The sequence below is a fragment of the Desmodus rotundus genome, chromosome 11 (assembly GCF_022682495.2).
Source record: "Desmodus rotundus isolate HL8 chromosome 11, HLdesRot8A.1, whole genome shotgun sequence".
Lineage (NCBI taxonomy): Eukaryota > Metazoa > Chordata > Mammalia > Chiroptera > Phyllostomidae > Desmodus > Desmodus rotundus.
The window spans coordinates 3533063-3548963 of NC_071397.1; the positions used below are offsets into that span (position 1 = coordinate 3533063).

The following is a 15901-nucleotide window of genomic DNA, read 5'->3' on the forward strand; positions in this document are numbered from 1 at the left end:
ACGTTCAGATTTGGGTCAGAGGTGGATTTAAGACCAGACGTCAAGCTTTTGGTTAAAATGAGGGTCCGTTTAGGCTGAGATTCAGAGCAGGGACACAGATAACTTCTAGTACCTTCTAATCTGGCACCAGTACACCAGGCCTTTTTCCAAAGAAAACCAGGCTTGAGGCTCTATAATTATACCTTGTTTTGGTCTGAAAAATGATATTTCTCAACTTGATCACTGGCCTTAGTCACCAGACTCAACTCCGTAAGAATTGTAGGTGGTTGCTAAAATTAAATCCACTTCCAGAAGACAGAGATTTGCTACCACCAACAACGATCATGCTGACAAATACTGACCTGCCGTGTGCCAGGCACTGTGCTGGGTGCTTTCCGTTTATCCTCACGGTGCACCTGCAAGTCTGCAGCGCAGAGAAGCCAAGTAACTTGCCCCGGGTCACGCAGCTGGTGCTTGGTGGAGCCGTGCCGCTGACCAAACACCTACTATATGCCTACAACACAGTGGGAACACCTACTATGTGCCTGGTATTATATACTTGTCCTATCGCGAGTCCCTATGGGAACTTTGAAAGGCAGGTGGGCAAGTATTTCACCTCGCTAGCCTGGAAAGTGGAGGCGATAATTGTACTTGACTTTATGAAAGGTGTGAGAATTAAGCCATTTGATACCCGTACAGTGCTGAGCAAGATGCCAGGCACACAGCAAGGGTCCTGTGAGTGTCAGCGGCTGTTCCTTCACTTTCAGAGCACAGATGAGGAAACAGAGGCCCAGGTCCCTGGGCAACTCAAACCCGGGTCTCCCTGGCTCAGCCTATGTGGAGGAAAGCTGCAAAAAGGGGGCATCCCCCAAAGCCTGAGCAGGGAGGAAGAGCTAGAGACTTTGCCCAGAAACAGACTCAAGGGTCCGGCCTTACCAGGTACCAGCTGGGTGACACCGGGCAAGCTTTCCCCCTTGCTCAGAACCTCTTGCCTTGAACTTCAATTTCTTGATATGGCAAAATAATAAATTTGCATCCCAAAAGGATCCATTCGGGTGGCCTTATCAGAAACCTGGGAACTCTGCAGCCTGAAGGTACGTTCAGGCTCCTGCAAAATAGAAAATGGTCCTGAGCTTGGAAATGGCCTCTTTCTGATGGCTTGTTTTTGTTGAGGTTGTTCCTGGCTGCTTCTTTCATCCACCAGTTCTCTTGGTGTCCCACAGCCCCCAGCAGGCTGTCCTAAGAGGGAGTTTCTCTCAGCGAGCCTGGACCTGAGGGGCCAGTGCCCTGGTCTTACCCTGGCCTCTCAGCAAAGGACATGGAGGCTCAGAAAGGCAAAGTCACTGTCCGGGGACTCACAGGTGGGCAGTGAGCAGGATTCAGGCCACCTGTCCGTGTGGGGTTCCCTGGAGCAGGACTGCAGCGGGCTCCATTGCTTACTAAATGAAGCCCCAGAGGCCGCCCGGTACGGGCTGCGGGAGTTGAAAACGGGATTTGAACCCAGTTTTGACTGCCATAACATTCATAGTCTGGGTGGGAGGTTAGGGGCACAGAGGATGAAACAGGGGTACTGCTGTCTCCTCCAGAAAGCAGAATGTGACCGCTGATGCTAGTGGGGACTCCGTGGCTCTTCCCAGGATCCGTGTGAACCTGAGCTGGAAGGGCCCACTGCGGTCTCCAGCAGGCCTGGGTCCTCCTCTGCACGCAGTTCCTGCCCCTTCCTACACTCCTCCAGCACAGGCTGCTCTGAAGCCACCGTGCCCCACAGAGACAGGAGACCAGAACCGATTCTGGCCAGTCAGCCACCCGGACCAGCTGCAGGAGACCTGTCTGAGAGTGGGTGAGGGCTGGAGCCAGAGACGGACCGCGGGGCCCCCCTGCGTGCTGTCCTGGGCGCTGGATGAACAGCAGTAAACAAAACGTTCCTACCCTTGTAACGCTGACAGTTTAAACTACCTGCCATGAGGTGATACAGACTGTGCCGAAAATAAAAGCAGGACGAGAGGGGAAAAAAGTGTAGAAGTATGAGAGGAGGGAGGGTTGCAGTTAAACAGAGTGGTCAGGGAAGGCCTCACAGAGAAGGTGACATTTGAGTAAAGACCTGAAGAGGTGAGGGGCGAGCCACACCAATGTCTGGGGGAACGGCATTCAACAAGTGGAACAGCAAGTGCAAAGGCCCTGAGGTAGAAGCGTGCTCAGCCACACCTGAGGGATAGCAAGGCTAGACCAGAGTGAGCGAAGGGACAGTAGTGGACGAGGTCAGAGAGGTACTAGAGGTGTGATGGGGGCTGGGAGCAAGGATTAAGGTAATGTTGGGTTCTACTCAGTGGAAACTGGGGGATGCTGAAGGGTTTTGAGCAAGTTTTAACAAGACCACTCTGGCTTTTTTGTGTGGAGAGCTAGGAGGGCAAGGAGGCCAGCAAGGAGGTTGTTGCAGACCCCCAGGCAGGGGCCGGGTGAGACGGGACAGGCTACCCAGAGGATCTGGGTGTGGGGCATCAGGGGTCAGGGCAGAGATTCCGTTAGCACGGTGGAGAGTCAGGTGTGGAAGGTCAGGAGTCTAGTGCTGGACACTTAGGTTTAAAGTGCCAGCTGGACATCCAGGTGTGATGGATATAAGTCCAGACTAGAGGTACAAAGTCGGGAGCCATCAGCTCGCACATAGTAAAGGCAAACACCTGGCTGAGGTGGCTGAGGGGGCTGGCGAAGTTAGAGCAGGCGGGGGTCTGAGGGCCGAGCCTGGGGTGGGTGGGGGTCGGCAGTAGGGTGAGGGGAGACAGGCTGAGGAGCCTGAGAAGGAGCAGCCAGGGAGGGAGGAAACTCCAGAGTGTGGAAGGAGGGAGCGACAGGTGTCGGGTGCCACCAGGAGAGAGGGTGACAGTGTAATTGGTTGTCCAAGCCCAGACAGTTGTGAAGGGGGCACTCTTCATAAAGCACACCGGAGCAACAGAGAGAAACCAGGGCTGTCCCAGCAAAGCCAGCCTGTGTGGACGCCTGTCGGCATGGGCCAAGGGAGCTGGGCAAGGAAACGGGCCGCTGGCCTGTGTCCCACGGTGTTGCAGGAGTGGGGTGGTGGCAGGGAGAGCCGGGGAGAGTGGGAGAACCGAGCAGGACCGGGGGAGCAGAGAGATGGGGGGCTAGTTAGAGGGGGAGGTAGACTCTAGAGGGATGTTTTTGCTTTGATTTTTCGGTTGGGAGAAATAACATATTTGTAAGCTAAAAAGACGGGAAAACATGACAGATGACTCGGTAGGTGCAGTTTCTGTGAGGCTGAAAGCTGCCGGGAGTTGGGGAGCGAAAGGGGGTGAGCTCAGTTAGAGAATGGGATGGAGGAAGTGGAAATTCTGGGGGGTCAGTGATGACAAAATCTAGTGGTGGAAGGAAAGTGGAGGACAAGATCACTGAGGCAAGGGGGCCAAGGAACAGAGGGGCGGGGCGCTGGGAGGGTTGGCTTGGACGTGGGAATCACCGAGAATTAGGGCAGGGATGTGCTGGAGAGCAAGAGAGCCAGGAGCCCGAATCTTCAAAGAACGGTGCAGTCTGATGATACCAGACTCAAAACCGAGGTCCTTCTTAGGGGCAGGGAGGGAGGGGCGATGGTCTGGAGGCATCTGCTTGTCCTCCAACATGTCTTCTTCTTTCTAATTGATAAAATCCCAATACGTAGCTGAGCCCATGGACACCGGGAAAACCACGTTTCCCAGCTTTCTTGCAGCTATGTGGTCTTGTGGCCAAACTTTAGTTATTAGGATATAAGTGGAAATTTGTATGTCACTGCTGGGAGGCATCCTTTGTAGGAGGGGTGCACCCTTCTTGGTTACTTTTTCCTTCCCATTGGCTGGCAAGAGGACCTAATGGCTGGAGCTCTAACAGCCGTTTTGGGTCGTGAGGTAACCTTGGGAATGTGAGCTGTGACTGTGGAGCAACCAGCCAGGGGCCTTAATTTGAGAGAGAAAGATGGAAAAAAGACAACGAACTGATCTTGCTTAAGTCACTAAGGCATGGGAATTTTCTGTTACTTGTAGTTAAAGCTGGTGCTAATGGCTACAACTGGAAAGTTACTTTGGGGTCACATTGAAGGTGACATTTGATACCAGTGGGCAGTGGTGGGTGCTAAGAAGCCTTTGAAAGTTGTGGAACTGGATGTGAGCTGATGGGAACTGTACATGCAGCAAGCCACCTCTAGAGAATAAACTGAAAACAAGGAGCCCTGACTGGTATGGTTCAGTGGGCTGGGCATCGTCCTGCGAGATGAAAGGTCATCATCAGTTCGATTCCCAGTCAGGGCAGGTGCCTGGGTTGTGGGTAAGGTCCCCCCGGCAGGGGGCGTGTGACAGGCAACCGACTGATGTTTCTCTCTCTTTCTGCCTCCCTTCCCCTCTCTCTAAAACTAAAGAGAAATCAATCTTTAAAAAAACAAGGAGGGAGAGCCGAGGGGAGTGCACGCAGTTGAGGGATAACTGCTGCAGACTCGGGCCAGGGAGGCGCCTGAAGGACGGGGGTGGAGGTCAGGCTCTAGGAGGTTGTGAAGTCAGTATTCAGCTTAACAAGCAACCCAGGAACTTCGCTGTGGTTGGAGTCGTGTTCTGCGGGGTCGGAGGCGCGAGTTTATTGAGGCAGAGTCGGATTTCCACTCAACGGCGGGGTGGGGCATCTCTGGCGGTGTCTGGCAGACTCGGGAAGGGACGTTCCGGGGTCCTCGCAGATGCCTGGTGCTAGGGTTTGGGTTTGGGGTAGAGGCCGACGGGCAGAGCATTTGGAAACGTGTGGGGTGCTTTGAGGTGTCACAATGACCGGGGGTTGTTGCGCGTGGCATTTAGAGACAGGAGCCGAGGCGCTCGATGTCCTGTAATGTGGCGAACAGGTGCCGCGGTGCTGTCCCGAGCACCGCACACCCCTGGGAAACGCGGAGGCGGAGCAGCATGGGGAGCAGGGACAAGCTGGACCGTGTTAGGTTTGGATTCCCGCTCTGTGGCTCTCTGCCCTGGGTAAAGAGAAGCCAGCCCTCAGTTTCCCCATCTATGAAATGGGGTGACGATGGAGACCTTGCCAGGCTGGGAGAAAACTGCAGCTGGGAGGGGCAGATATCCTCGGAGTTCTGGGCCAAGCCCAAGGCAAATGTGGGGAAAGCTGAAGTTCAGTCTGGTTATTTTGGGGCCATGGTGTCCTACTGTGATGCTTAGTCTTACTTCCCAAAATTCCGAGTTAATTAGTAGGAAGTGGGGTCTGGGCCGCAGGAGTTTTACAGGCTCCTTGGGTGATGAGAGCCTTCTGTTGGGGCTTGCAACTCTCTCTTTAAATTACTCCTCTCAGTAATGCCGCGATTCTCAAAGCGGGGACCCTGGACCCAGCAGCATCAGCATCCCCTGGGACGGTGTTAGAGGTGTAGATTCTCAGACCCCACCGCTGACCATCAGAAGCTCCGGGGTGGGGCCCAGCAGTCGGTGTCCCAGCACACCTTGAGGGGGGGTGACTCGGCCGCCCACTCAAGTGTGAGGCCCACTGAGGCACTGCACTGTCCCCAGGAGGCCTTCGAGGAAAGGCTGACACTGTTTCACCCTTAGTGGAAATAGTCGTGGGTTAAGATCCACCTGGGTTTGAGACGTGGCTCCGTCATTGCAAACGGTGTGACTTTGTGCCGGTCACTTAACTTCTCTGGGCCTCAGTTTCCTCTTGGAAAGGTGTGATTAAGTCCCTCTGCCTTACCCAGGGGTTGTGAGGGCCAAATGAGACGTTGTCCATAAGGCCCCTAGCACAGAGCTGGCACTCAGCTCCAGCATTGCTGGAGGGGGCAGAGCAGAGGGCCCTGGTCTCTTCCCTGGTCAGGCCTGCATAGGACCACCTTGGGAGGCAGAGTGTCACCAAGGACTCACCATCATCGGGATGAGGTTGTGGAATGCACTTTCAGAGCTGCTGGGACCCTCCAACTCCAGCCCTCCGCCTTGGGCTTCCGACTTCACCGAAGGGCTTGAAGCTTCTGAATCAGGTGAGCTTGGGATGGGACCGGGCTGGGTGAGTGGGGGTGGGTAGGCACTAGGGCAGAGTGAGATTGGGGAAGGGCTAAGTGGCTGTGCGCCTGCACTGGCTTAGTCTCACCACCAGGCGGCAACAGGAATCCAGCCACTGGACGAGGGCTCCAGCCAGGCTGAAGGACGACTGGGACTAACGCAAAAGACATTAGAGGACTCTTTTACTTACTTACTTACTTTATTACTAGTGGTATGGGCTAACACTTTATTTTCTTTCATGTCCATTGACTTCGCGCCATTACTCTCCTTTAGGGAGCGAAGAAGTTGGTGCTGGCGCCTGGCAGCTAAAAATTGACCCCAGTCAGTCTGACTGCAGATTAATCTCTTAGCCCCGGAGGTCAGAACTGCGAGGGCCTTTGGAAATCCTCAGGTCCTGTGATTCCTAAGCCTGTATGATGAGAAAAACCACCCCAGGCTCTTTAAAAAATATTCCAAATTCCTGGGCCCCAGGCACTGAATTAGAATCTCCCAGGAAAGGGGCCTGCAAACATGTGTGGTTAAGAGGAGTCCCTGTTTGGAAACAGGGTCTGATCCGAGAGAGGGAAAGCGACCTGCCCAAGGTCGTACAGCTAATTCTCTAGAGTTCCCAATATCCTCTAATTCAGAAGCCAGACATGAGATAACACACCACATGATCGAGCAATCTCACTTCTGGGTATCTACCCACAAGAACTGAACGCAGGGTCTGGAAGAGATGCTCGAACAACCCATGTTCCTAGCAGCACTATTTCCCATGGCCAACAGGTGGAGCCAGCCGCCCGAGAGCCTGTCGTGGGATGCACGGAACAAACGCGGTAATGCACAACGGAATGTTACACAGTCATGCAAAGGAAGCGAATTCTGACTCGTGCTGAAACAGATGAACCCTGCAGACACTGTGCTCAGTAAAATGAGCTCCTCATAAAAACCCGAATTCTGTATGATTCCCCTTATGGGAGGGACCTGTAATAGTCTAGTCACAGAGACAGAAAGTAGGATGGTGGTGCCAGGGCCGAGGGAAGGGGGTGGGGTGGGGAGTTACTGTTTAGTGGGCGGAGAGTTCCGGTTCCGCCAGATGGAAGAGTCTGGGGGTGGGCGGTGGTGGCGATTGCACCGCAGTGTGAGTGTCCCTCAGCACAGCTGCACACTCCAAATGGGTAAGATGGGGGATTTGGGGTTGTGTGCATTTTACCACTGCAGCAAAAGGAGGGCCCTGGCTGGGTGGCTCAGCTGGTTGGAGCGTTGTCCCGGACACCGAAAGGGCACGGGTTTGATTTCCCGTCAGGGGTCAGGGCACAAACCTAGGTTGCAGGTTCGATGTCCACTTGGGGCACGGACGGGATACAGCGGATCCATGTGTCTTTCTCACATCAGTGCTTCTCTGTCTCTCTCCCTTCTTGTCTCTCTACAATCAATAAACACATCCTCAGGTGAGGATTTAAAAGCCATTAGGGGAGAAAAGAAGATGAGACAGTATGTGCCCAGCCCTGGAGGGTGATAGGGGTGAGGACTGAGAATGTATGATTTTCTTCATCTTTTGAGTAATTTTGTGAATAAACGTAATATGGAATTTGATGGATATTGTCAAATCCCCTCTCTGCTTGTAAAGGATTGTACTAAAAATGCATCATATGTTTTTTTCCCAATAACTTCACCAACTTTGGGTTTTATTATTTTACATTTCTCTATTTAATGGGTAAGAGGTGGTACTTCTTTATTATTTCAATTTGCATTAAAATTTATTAGATCTAAAGTGGAAGGTCCAGAATTTATCAATGTCATTGACAGCCTCAGACTAATTTTCCCACAAATGTTAATTCCTAATTTACTGTACTAAATAAGACAAATCCATATTTATTGTTAAAGTAAATCAACAAAACTACTAGGTCTGTTATTGAGAGGAGAAAGACATTCCTGCTTGAGTTTCTGCCTTGATTGCTCCTGCTTATTTCGCGTGAATTCTAGGTTCTCAAATAGAGTCTGTCAAGGCAGGGGATCGCATTCACGACTGCGCTTGTACAACCCTGCTTCACCTCACTGCGCCCCCTGCTGGCCCTCCGGGTGGCTATTATGTAACTCCTAGGTCACTCTCCCAGAGATAGGACAAAATGATCAGTGACAGGCTGGGCACGACTCCCCCCTCCTCGGTCCACTGAAAAGAGTCCTGTGATTGCTAGTCCAATTTCTCCTCCATGTCTCTCTCCTTCCTAAAAAGATTGATGCTTGCATGGCGGAAAGTGGCTAAGCTGAGCTGGATATGGAGGAAGATTTGGGGTTTTGTTTGTTTGTTTTTATTTGGCCGGAAATGGAGGTTGAAATGAGCAGCACAGAGCAGCTTCAGGGCATGAGGAGAGAGAAGAGGGGGCATTTTAATGAATGTGGCTTTGAATTGTGTATGTGAGTCCCTTTCAAGTCCTTGGAGAGCGTGACAAAGAATGAAATTGCTTGTTAATTACTTCAGGCTGTTGGGTTCTATTCCTTGTGTTAAATATCATTCAGAGACCCAAGCATATGTGACTGTACTTTATTCGGGTTCCACCCTTATTAGTGAACTTGAGCACCAGCTCTCTAGGGTCCAACACCCTGGTGTTGCCACCCACCGCCAAGGCCACACCCTGGAACCTGTCATTACCTGAAACGGCCCCACCCCTGAAATCACATCTCAGACGTCCCACTCTGTGACAACTGTCTCCTCCCCCTCCTCCTCCCCCACTTTCTTCCACCACACCTCTCCTTTGACCCCACTGGGGACTCCAGCCCATGGATGCCAATTCGTATGCCCAATCACCTTTTCCCTTTTCTCTCGGCAATGGTACCCGCTTTTTCCTTGAAGGAAAATTCATTTTTTCTTCCATGTGGATAATGTGATTCAGCTCAGGCCGACTCTCCCCTTCCCCACCCAGGACGGGCACATCTGTCTGGGCAAGTGTATTTCAGACCCCTAGCCACAGCAGTGGTCAGGGATGGTCAGCCCAGGGACAGCGAAGCCAGGACTGTTGCTGAGAATCCAGAGGAAGGGACAGGCCCTTGCTGCTCAGGTGGTTCAGCTCGCAGGACATCACAGCCTGCTAGCTGATGGACCTGCTGGGGGCCATCCTGGGCAGGAGAGCCTCCAGGACAGTGCGAAGAGCTGTGCAAAGGCAGGAGATTCCAATGGCCTTTTCTGAAACTGGCCTGGGTTTTTCGTGTGTGAGTCGCTCTCTGGGATCTGTGAGTCAGGGTTGGATTCTATCACCTGAAACACCACGATTACAGCGTCGCTCCAGCCAGGCTCGGGATCCCTACATGTGGGGCCCATCAGAATCACGTGGGACGATTTTCTTCTTAAAACCTTTATGTGAAGGATAACGTAGATACAGAAAGATGCACCCAGTATAAATGTACAAGTTAATGTGTTCTTATAGAGCCACCTCCCACGTGACCTCAGCAAGGTCAAGAAATAGGACATCGTCAGCCCCGCCTCCCTGCTCTGGGAGAGCTCATCTTTGCCTCCCCTCCATCGTTTCCAGCCTGAGTGTACACCCCCGAGCACTAAGGCGTGCCTTTGCCATTTTAGAATGTTATAGAAATGGAATTATTTATTAACCTTAATGAAACCAAATTTGTCAGACTTTTCATTTAAGGTTGGTGCTTTCGTGTCATGAAAAGAAATCTATCACCACCCTGAGGTTTTCATCCTGAATCTTCCCTTTCACTTTCTAACTTCTTTCAGAATCTTTATGTTCTGTCCCCGCCCCGCCCCCCTCCCCTGCCAGGTTGACAGTCCACCTGGGGTTTCTTTGTTTTGGGTGTGAGTGAGGGTCAAATTTAATTTTTCCCCCTTGATCTGCTTCCTAAAAAGGCTCATATTCCCTGTGCCTTTGGTGCCACATGGGTCCCCACACAAGTGTGTCTCTCCTTGCACAACACCTCCCTCTCCTCGTCACTGTGCTTTAACAACACGTCTTGATATCCAGGAAAGCAATATTCCCATTTTTCGGACACTATTCTTGGCCATTTCATTTCCGTGTATTGTACATGGACTTTTTTTTCATGGACATTTTTTTCTTCGCTTTCAGTGAGAGAGGGAGAGAGAGAGAGAGAGAGAGAGAGAGAGAGAGAGAGAGAGAGAGAGAGAGAGAGAAGAGAGACATTGATTGGTTGCCTTCTCATATGCACGCCAACCAGGAATGGAACCCGAAACTTGGGTATGTGTCCTGACCAGGAATTGAACCTGAAACCCTTTCATCTGCAGGACTACGCTCCAACCAACTGAGCCACGCTGGCCAAGGCTCCAGATGTATTTTAGAATCAACCTATCACACTCTAACAAACACAAAAAACCTAGAGATTTTTTTATTTGATTGCACTGAATTTACAAATCAATAAATTGTTCAACATTGAGTCTTCTAATCTTTATTATTATTTTTTGGAAGAGATGCATATATTAAGAAGAGAACATAGAGGATGGGGACCTAAAGTAACATTTTTTTCCAGTTTTGTTGACATATAATTGACACAGTGTTGCATGACTCTAAAGTACACAGCGCGTTGATTTGACACATTTATATATTGCAGACTCATTACCATCGTAACACCAGCTAACAGCGCCCTCCCTCACAGGGTCACCATTTGTTTCTTTCGTGGGGGAGAGCGCTGAAGATTGCTCTCCCGGCAGCTGTGAAGGGTGCAGCTCACGACTGTTAGCTATAATCACTGTGCTGTTCGTTACATCTCCGACACTTGCTCTCCTGTGCCCGGGAGCTCGCACCCCGGAAGTTTATCTTCCAGTCCTTGACGTGGCACGTGGGTGTGCATGTGCTCACGTGTGTCCTCACACACGTACACTTACAAAATTTTTTCTGTGCTTTTTGCATAGCCCTTGTTAGCTTTGACCCTAGATGATTGCTGTATATTTTAATGCTATTCAAAGGGGTTGTTGGAAGTCCAGATTCTTTGGCTCAACCTTTGGAAAGTCTGAGTGAGCAGTCCTGGGGTGGGCCCAGATGCGAATGTGGAGAAAGCTACCTGGGTGATTCTGGTGTTGCAGCCAGGCTCGGGAACGTGGGCCTTTCTAGGGTGCGTCTCTGACCTCTGTTCAGGCCTGTTCAGCTCCCGCCCCTCCCACTGGCCGGGTCCCATAAGGCAAAGAACAAGCTCAAGCCTCTGTCTTGGAGGAAACCTCCTAATCCCCTCTAGGCCCTGCCATGAACTTTTTCTCCTGTCCACAGCCACGCTTTCAGAAGGGATTGTCTACACCTGTGATTCCACCTTTTTATGCTTGGATACTCCTTTAAATAAATCTGAAAAACCATGTAGCCCCTCACACAGTTTTAAATTGGTATCTGATTCAAACCATCCTTCCCCGCCCTTGCACTCTTCCCATCTACCAGTCAGGCTCTCCTTTCCAAGTCCCCTCCTGCCATCCCCCCAAACACACAGCTCCTCCACCCTCTGCAGGACGACTTCTGACGCCTGAACGCCACTAAGGTTGCTCCACTGAGGTTGCTCCACTCAGGTCTTTAGACGCTGGTGTCACTAAATTGTGGGGATAATTCCAGTCTTTGTCCTACCTGCCTTCTCTGCAGCATTTGAGGCTCTTGACATTCCTTCCTCTTTTCTGGCTGCTGCTGTCTCTGACTAGCTACTTAGTAACTGCGACGAGTGATTGAAAGGAACAGGAGAGAAGATGGAGGGAGCCCAGGGTGGGGGTGCCTCAGTGTTTCCAGGGCTCCACCCTCTTCCTTTTGAGACCGGCAGACCAGACCTGCCTCACATTTTCCCAAGATGAAAAAAGATAATATTGACCATTGTAGAAATATAAGCATACTGAAAAGAAAAAGAAATTAAAATTGCCTGAATCCCCGCTACCCTGGGAAAACCCACCACTGCACTGGCGCCCTCCCTGCGTGGCCCCCCTACACACTGTCCAGGCCCGAGTGTGCTGGTTTACACAGTGGGTAAAAAGGGCTATTGCCCTAGATGCCTGTTTTTCCTTTCAAAAATTCTACTGATTGATGCATTTTGACTTTTCTTCCTCAGAAAACAAATGTTAACACTCTGGTCTGTGGCTTTCCAGACTTCCTACTTATTAATAGAATCACACACAAACCCTGAAATTATTTTTGCTACCGTTTTTATGTAAAAATGTGGTTGTGTTATGTGTACATCTATTCTTTTTGCTTAACTTAACCATTTATATCACCTAGTGTAACTCTGAGTCACCCTGTTGATGGCTGTATAATATTCCACAACGGGATGCACCACCATTTATTCACTCATTGCCCCATCAACCATGCCCTGTTTATCAGTTCTGTCTTATTTTGTTTTCATCACTGCGACTAGTGGTACAATAAATATTCTTGTACAAAGGAGGTGATTCCCAGGTATGAATTGCTAGGTTAAAGAGTGTGTATACTTCACCCTGGCTGGTGTGGCTCAGTGGATTGAGCACCAGCCTGCAAACCAAAGGGTTGCTGGTTCGATTCCCAGTCAGGGCACATGCCTGGGTTGTAGGCCAGGTCCCCAGTAGGAAGCATATAAGAGGCAACCACACATTGTTGTTTCTCTCTCTCTCTTTCTTCCTCCCTTCCCCTCTCTCTGAAAATAAATAAATAAAATCTTTAAAAAAAGGAGTATGTGTCTTACATTTTACTTTTTATCTAATCCCAGAAATTTCCCCGCTTTGCTTTCTTCCACCTCCCAGATCTATCACCAACGGAGTTCATGTAACCCACTTTCACCTCCTCTTTAATTGTAACGTGCGAAGCAGGGTGAAGAACTGCCGTTCTCTGGGGCATTTCCTCTGTCCATGGAGACTTTTCTTCCAAGCAACAGTCCTCAGTTTGGCTCAAATAAACTCACAAAAATTCTCTACAGGTTTGAATGTTTCTTATGTTGATATCTAAGAGTTTTATTGTTTTAGGATTTACGTTTAAGTTCTTGATCCATTTTGGGTTAATTTTTGTAGATAGAGTTAGGTAAGTGTCCAACTTTAATCGTTTGCGTGTGGATATCCAGCTTCCCCAGCACCGTTTGTTTAAAAGACTACTCTGTCCCCTTTGAAAGGTCCAGGCGTGCTTTGTCAAAAATCACGTGACCATATGCGCAAGGGTTTATTTCTGGGCTCTCTAGTCTATTTCATTGTTGTATATGTCTGCCTGTATGCCAATACCACACTTTTTTTGTTTTTATTTCATAACACTTTTTAATTTCACTAATTTTGTAGTGATTTTTGAAATCGGGAAGTGTGAATTGTAGAGTTCTTTTTCCAGATTGTATTGGCTATCTGGGGTACCGTGAGATTCTATGTGAATTTTATTATGGGTTTTTCTATTTCTGCAAAACATCACTGGGATTCTGTAGGGATTGTATTGAATCTGTATCTGTAAGTATGGCAAGTATTTCCACTTATTTATGTCTCCTTTCATTTCGTTCAGCAAAGTTTTGCAGTTTTCATTGTACAAATCTTTTACCTCCTTGGTTATTTAATGCCTAAGAACTTTATTCTCTTTGATGCTATTGTCAATGGAATTGTTTGTGTAATTTCCTTTCAAATAGTTCATTGTGTATAGAAAGAAACGTAAGTGATTTTCTGGTGATGACATCGCACCCTGTTACTTTGCTGAATTAATTTATTCCAACAGCTTTTTTTTTTTTGAGTCTTTAGAGTTGTCTGTATACAAGATCATATCATCTGCAAACAGAGATGATTTTATTTTTTCTTTCCAAATTTGGATGCCTTTTATTTCTTTTTCTTGCCTAATTGTTCTGGCTAGAACTTCCAGTACTATGTTAGAAATTGTCTTTTTACATTTTTAAAAAAAATTGATTTTTGAGAGAGACAAAGGGAGAAAGAGAGAAACATCAATTTGTTGTTCCACTTACACATTCACTGGTTGATTCTTGTATGTGCCCTGACCAGGGACTGAACCCAGAACCTTGGTATGTTGGGCTGATGCTCTAACTAACTGCGCTACCCAGCCTAGGCAAGCTTCTGGTACTATGTTGAATGGAAGTGGTGAAAGTGGCTTCCTCGTCTTGTTCCTGAGCTTAGACGAAAAGCTTTCAGTCTTTCATTATTGAAAGTATGACGTTTGCTGTGATTTTCATACATGGCTTTTATTATGTTGAGGTAGTTTGCTTCTATTCCTATTCTACTGAGTGTTCTTATCATGAAAGGGTATTGAATTTGTCAGTTTCTTTTTTTGCATCAGTTTTCTTCATTCTGTTGATGTGACATATTACGTTGATTGATTTTTGCACGTTGAACCACCTTTGCACCCCAGGATGCTTGCTTGTGGTGCCTCATCCCTTCAGTGTGCTGCTGAATCCTGTTTGCTAGTGTTTGGCTGAGCATCTTACATCAGTGCTCATGAGGAATACTGGTGTGTAGTTCTCTTTTCTTGTGTCTTTGTCTGGCTTTGATATCAGGGTTGCGCTGGCCTCAGGGAAGGCAGAAGTGTTCCCTCTTCTTCCGTTTTTTTTTTTTTAAAGTTTGAGAAGGTTTGGTATTATATCTTATTTAATTACCAGTGAAGCCTTCGGCTCCAGTGCTTTTCTTTGTTGGGAGTTTCTAAACTGATAACATTGTATTAGTTTTAGATGTACAACATAATGATTTGACATATGTATATATTTTAAAATCATTATCATAATAAATTTAATTAACATCCATCACCACATGTAGTTACATATTTTTTCTGTGATGAGAAGTTGTTTGTTTAAAAGTTGATTAGAGAGACAGAGAGAGAGAAAGAGAGAGAGAGAGAAACATCACTTTCTTGTTCCAGTTATTTATGTATTCTTTGGTTGTTTCTTCTAGGTGACCCGACTGGGGATTGAACCTGAGACCTTGTTGTATCAGGATGGCGTTCTAACCAGCTGAGCTAGCTGGCCAGAACTGTGATGAGAAGTTTTAAAATGCCCTGACTGGGAATCAAACCGGCAACCCTTTGGTTCTAAGGCCGGCATTCAATCCACTGAGCCACACCAGCCAGGGCTATTTATTTATTTAGATTCTACAGATAAGTACTTATCTTTCTTCATCTAACATATTTCATTTAGCACAATCCCCTCGGGCTCCATCCGTGTTGTTGTAACGGCCAGACTCTGCTCTTTCCGTGGCTGAATGATATTCCATTGCGCCTACGTACATACCGATATTTGTAATTCATATATAAACACACACATCACATTTTCTTTATACACTCATCTGTCAGTGGACATGTAGGTTGCATCCATATCTTGGCTGTACAGTGGCCGAAGCTTACCTGAAGGGGATGCGTTTGAAGATGCCCAGTGGATGCCTGAAGCTGTGGGTAGTACCGAGCCCTAGACAGACGACCTTTTTCTTGATAAAATTTGAACTACTGTTGCACCTGGGGGCCATTATGCAGTAAAGTCAGGGTTACTGGAACTCAGGCGCTGTGACAGCACAGCAGTGGTAACCCTGAGGGCTACTGGGGGACTGACGGGCCGGAGGACATGCAGGACACAGGGACGACCGGCAGAGTGGGACCGCACAGACTGAGTCACACTGCTCAGAATGGCGTGCGGTTCAAAACTTATGAATTGTTTATTTCTGGAATTGCACACTTGGTGTTTTCGGACCACGGCTGACTAGGTAGCCGAAACCACGGGAACACAAACTTCGCCGTCGCGCTGCGTTGGGCATGGGGGTGCAGGTGTCTTTCTGAGATGGATGAGTTCATCTGTGCTGGATAAGTACCCAACAGTGGAATCGCTGGATCAAGGGCGGCTCTCTTTTCAGTGTTTTGGGAACTGCCATACTAGTTTTCCTAGTGCCTGCGCTAACCTACATTCGCACGCGTGGTGCACAGGGCTCCTTTCTCCGCATCCTCGCTAACACTACTTATAACCTGTCTTCCTGACAGTAGCCGTTGACAAGTGAGGTGGTAGCTCATTGTAGTTCT

At 48.7% G+C, this 15901-nt stretch overlaps 1 long non-coding RNA gene across 1 annotated transcript; it reads left to right on the forward strand.

Moving 5' to 3' along the window:
• The first annotated feature begins 6015 nt into the window (after positions 1 to 6015).
• On the forward strand, positions 6016 to 10072 carry LOC139440356 (uncharacterized). The gene is made up of 3 exons (XR_011650548.1): positions 6016 to 6802; positions 7418 to 7505; positions 10046 to 10072. It is a non-coding gene; the product is annotated as an uncharacterized lncRNA (long non-coding RNA).
• Positions 10073 to 15901: the final 5829 nt, after the last annotated feature.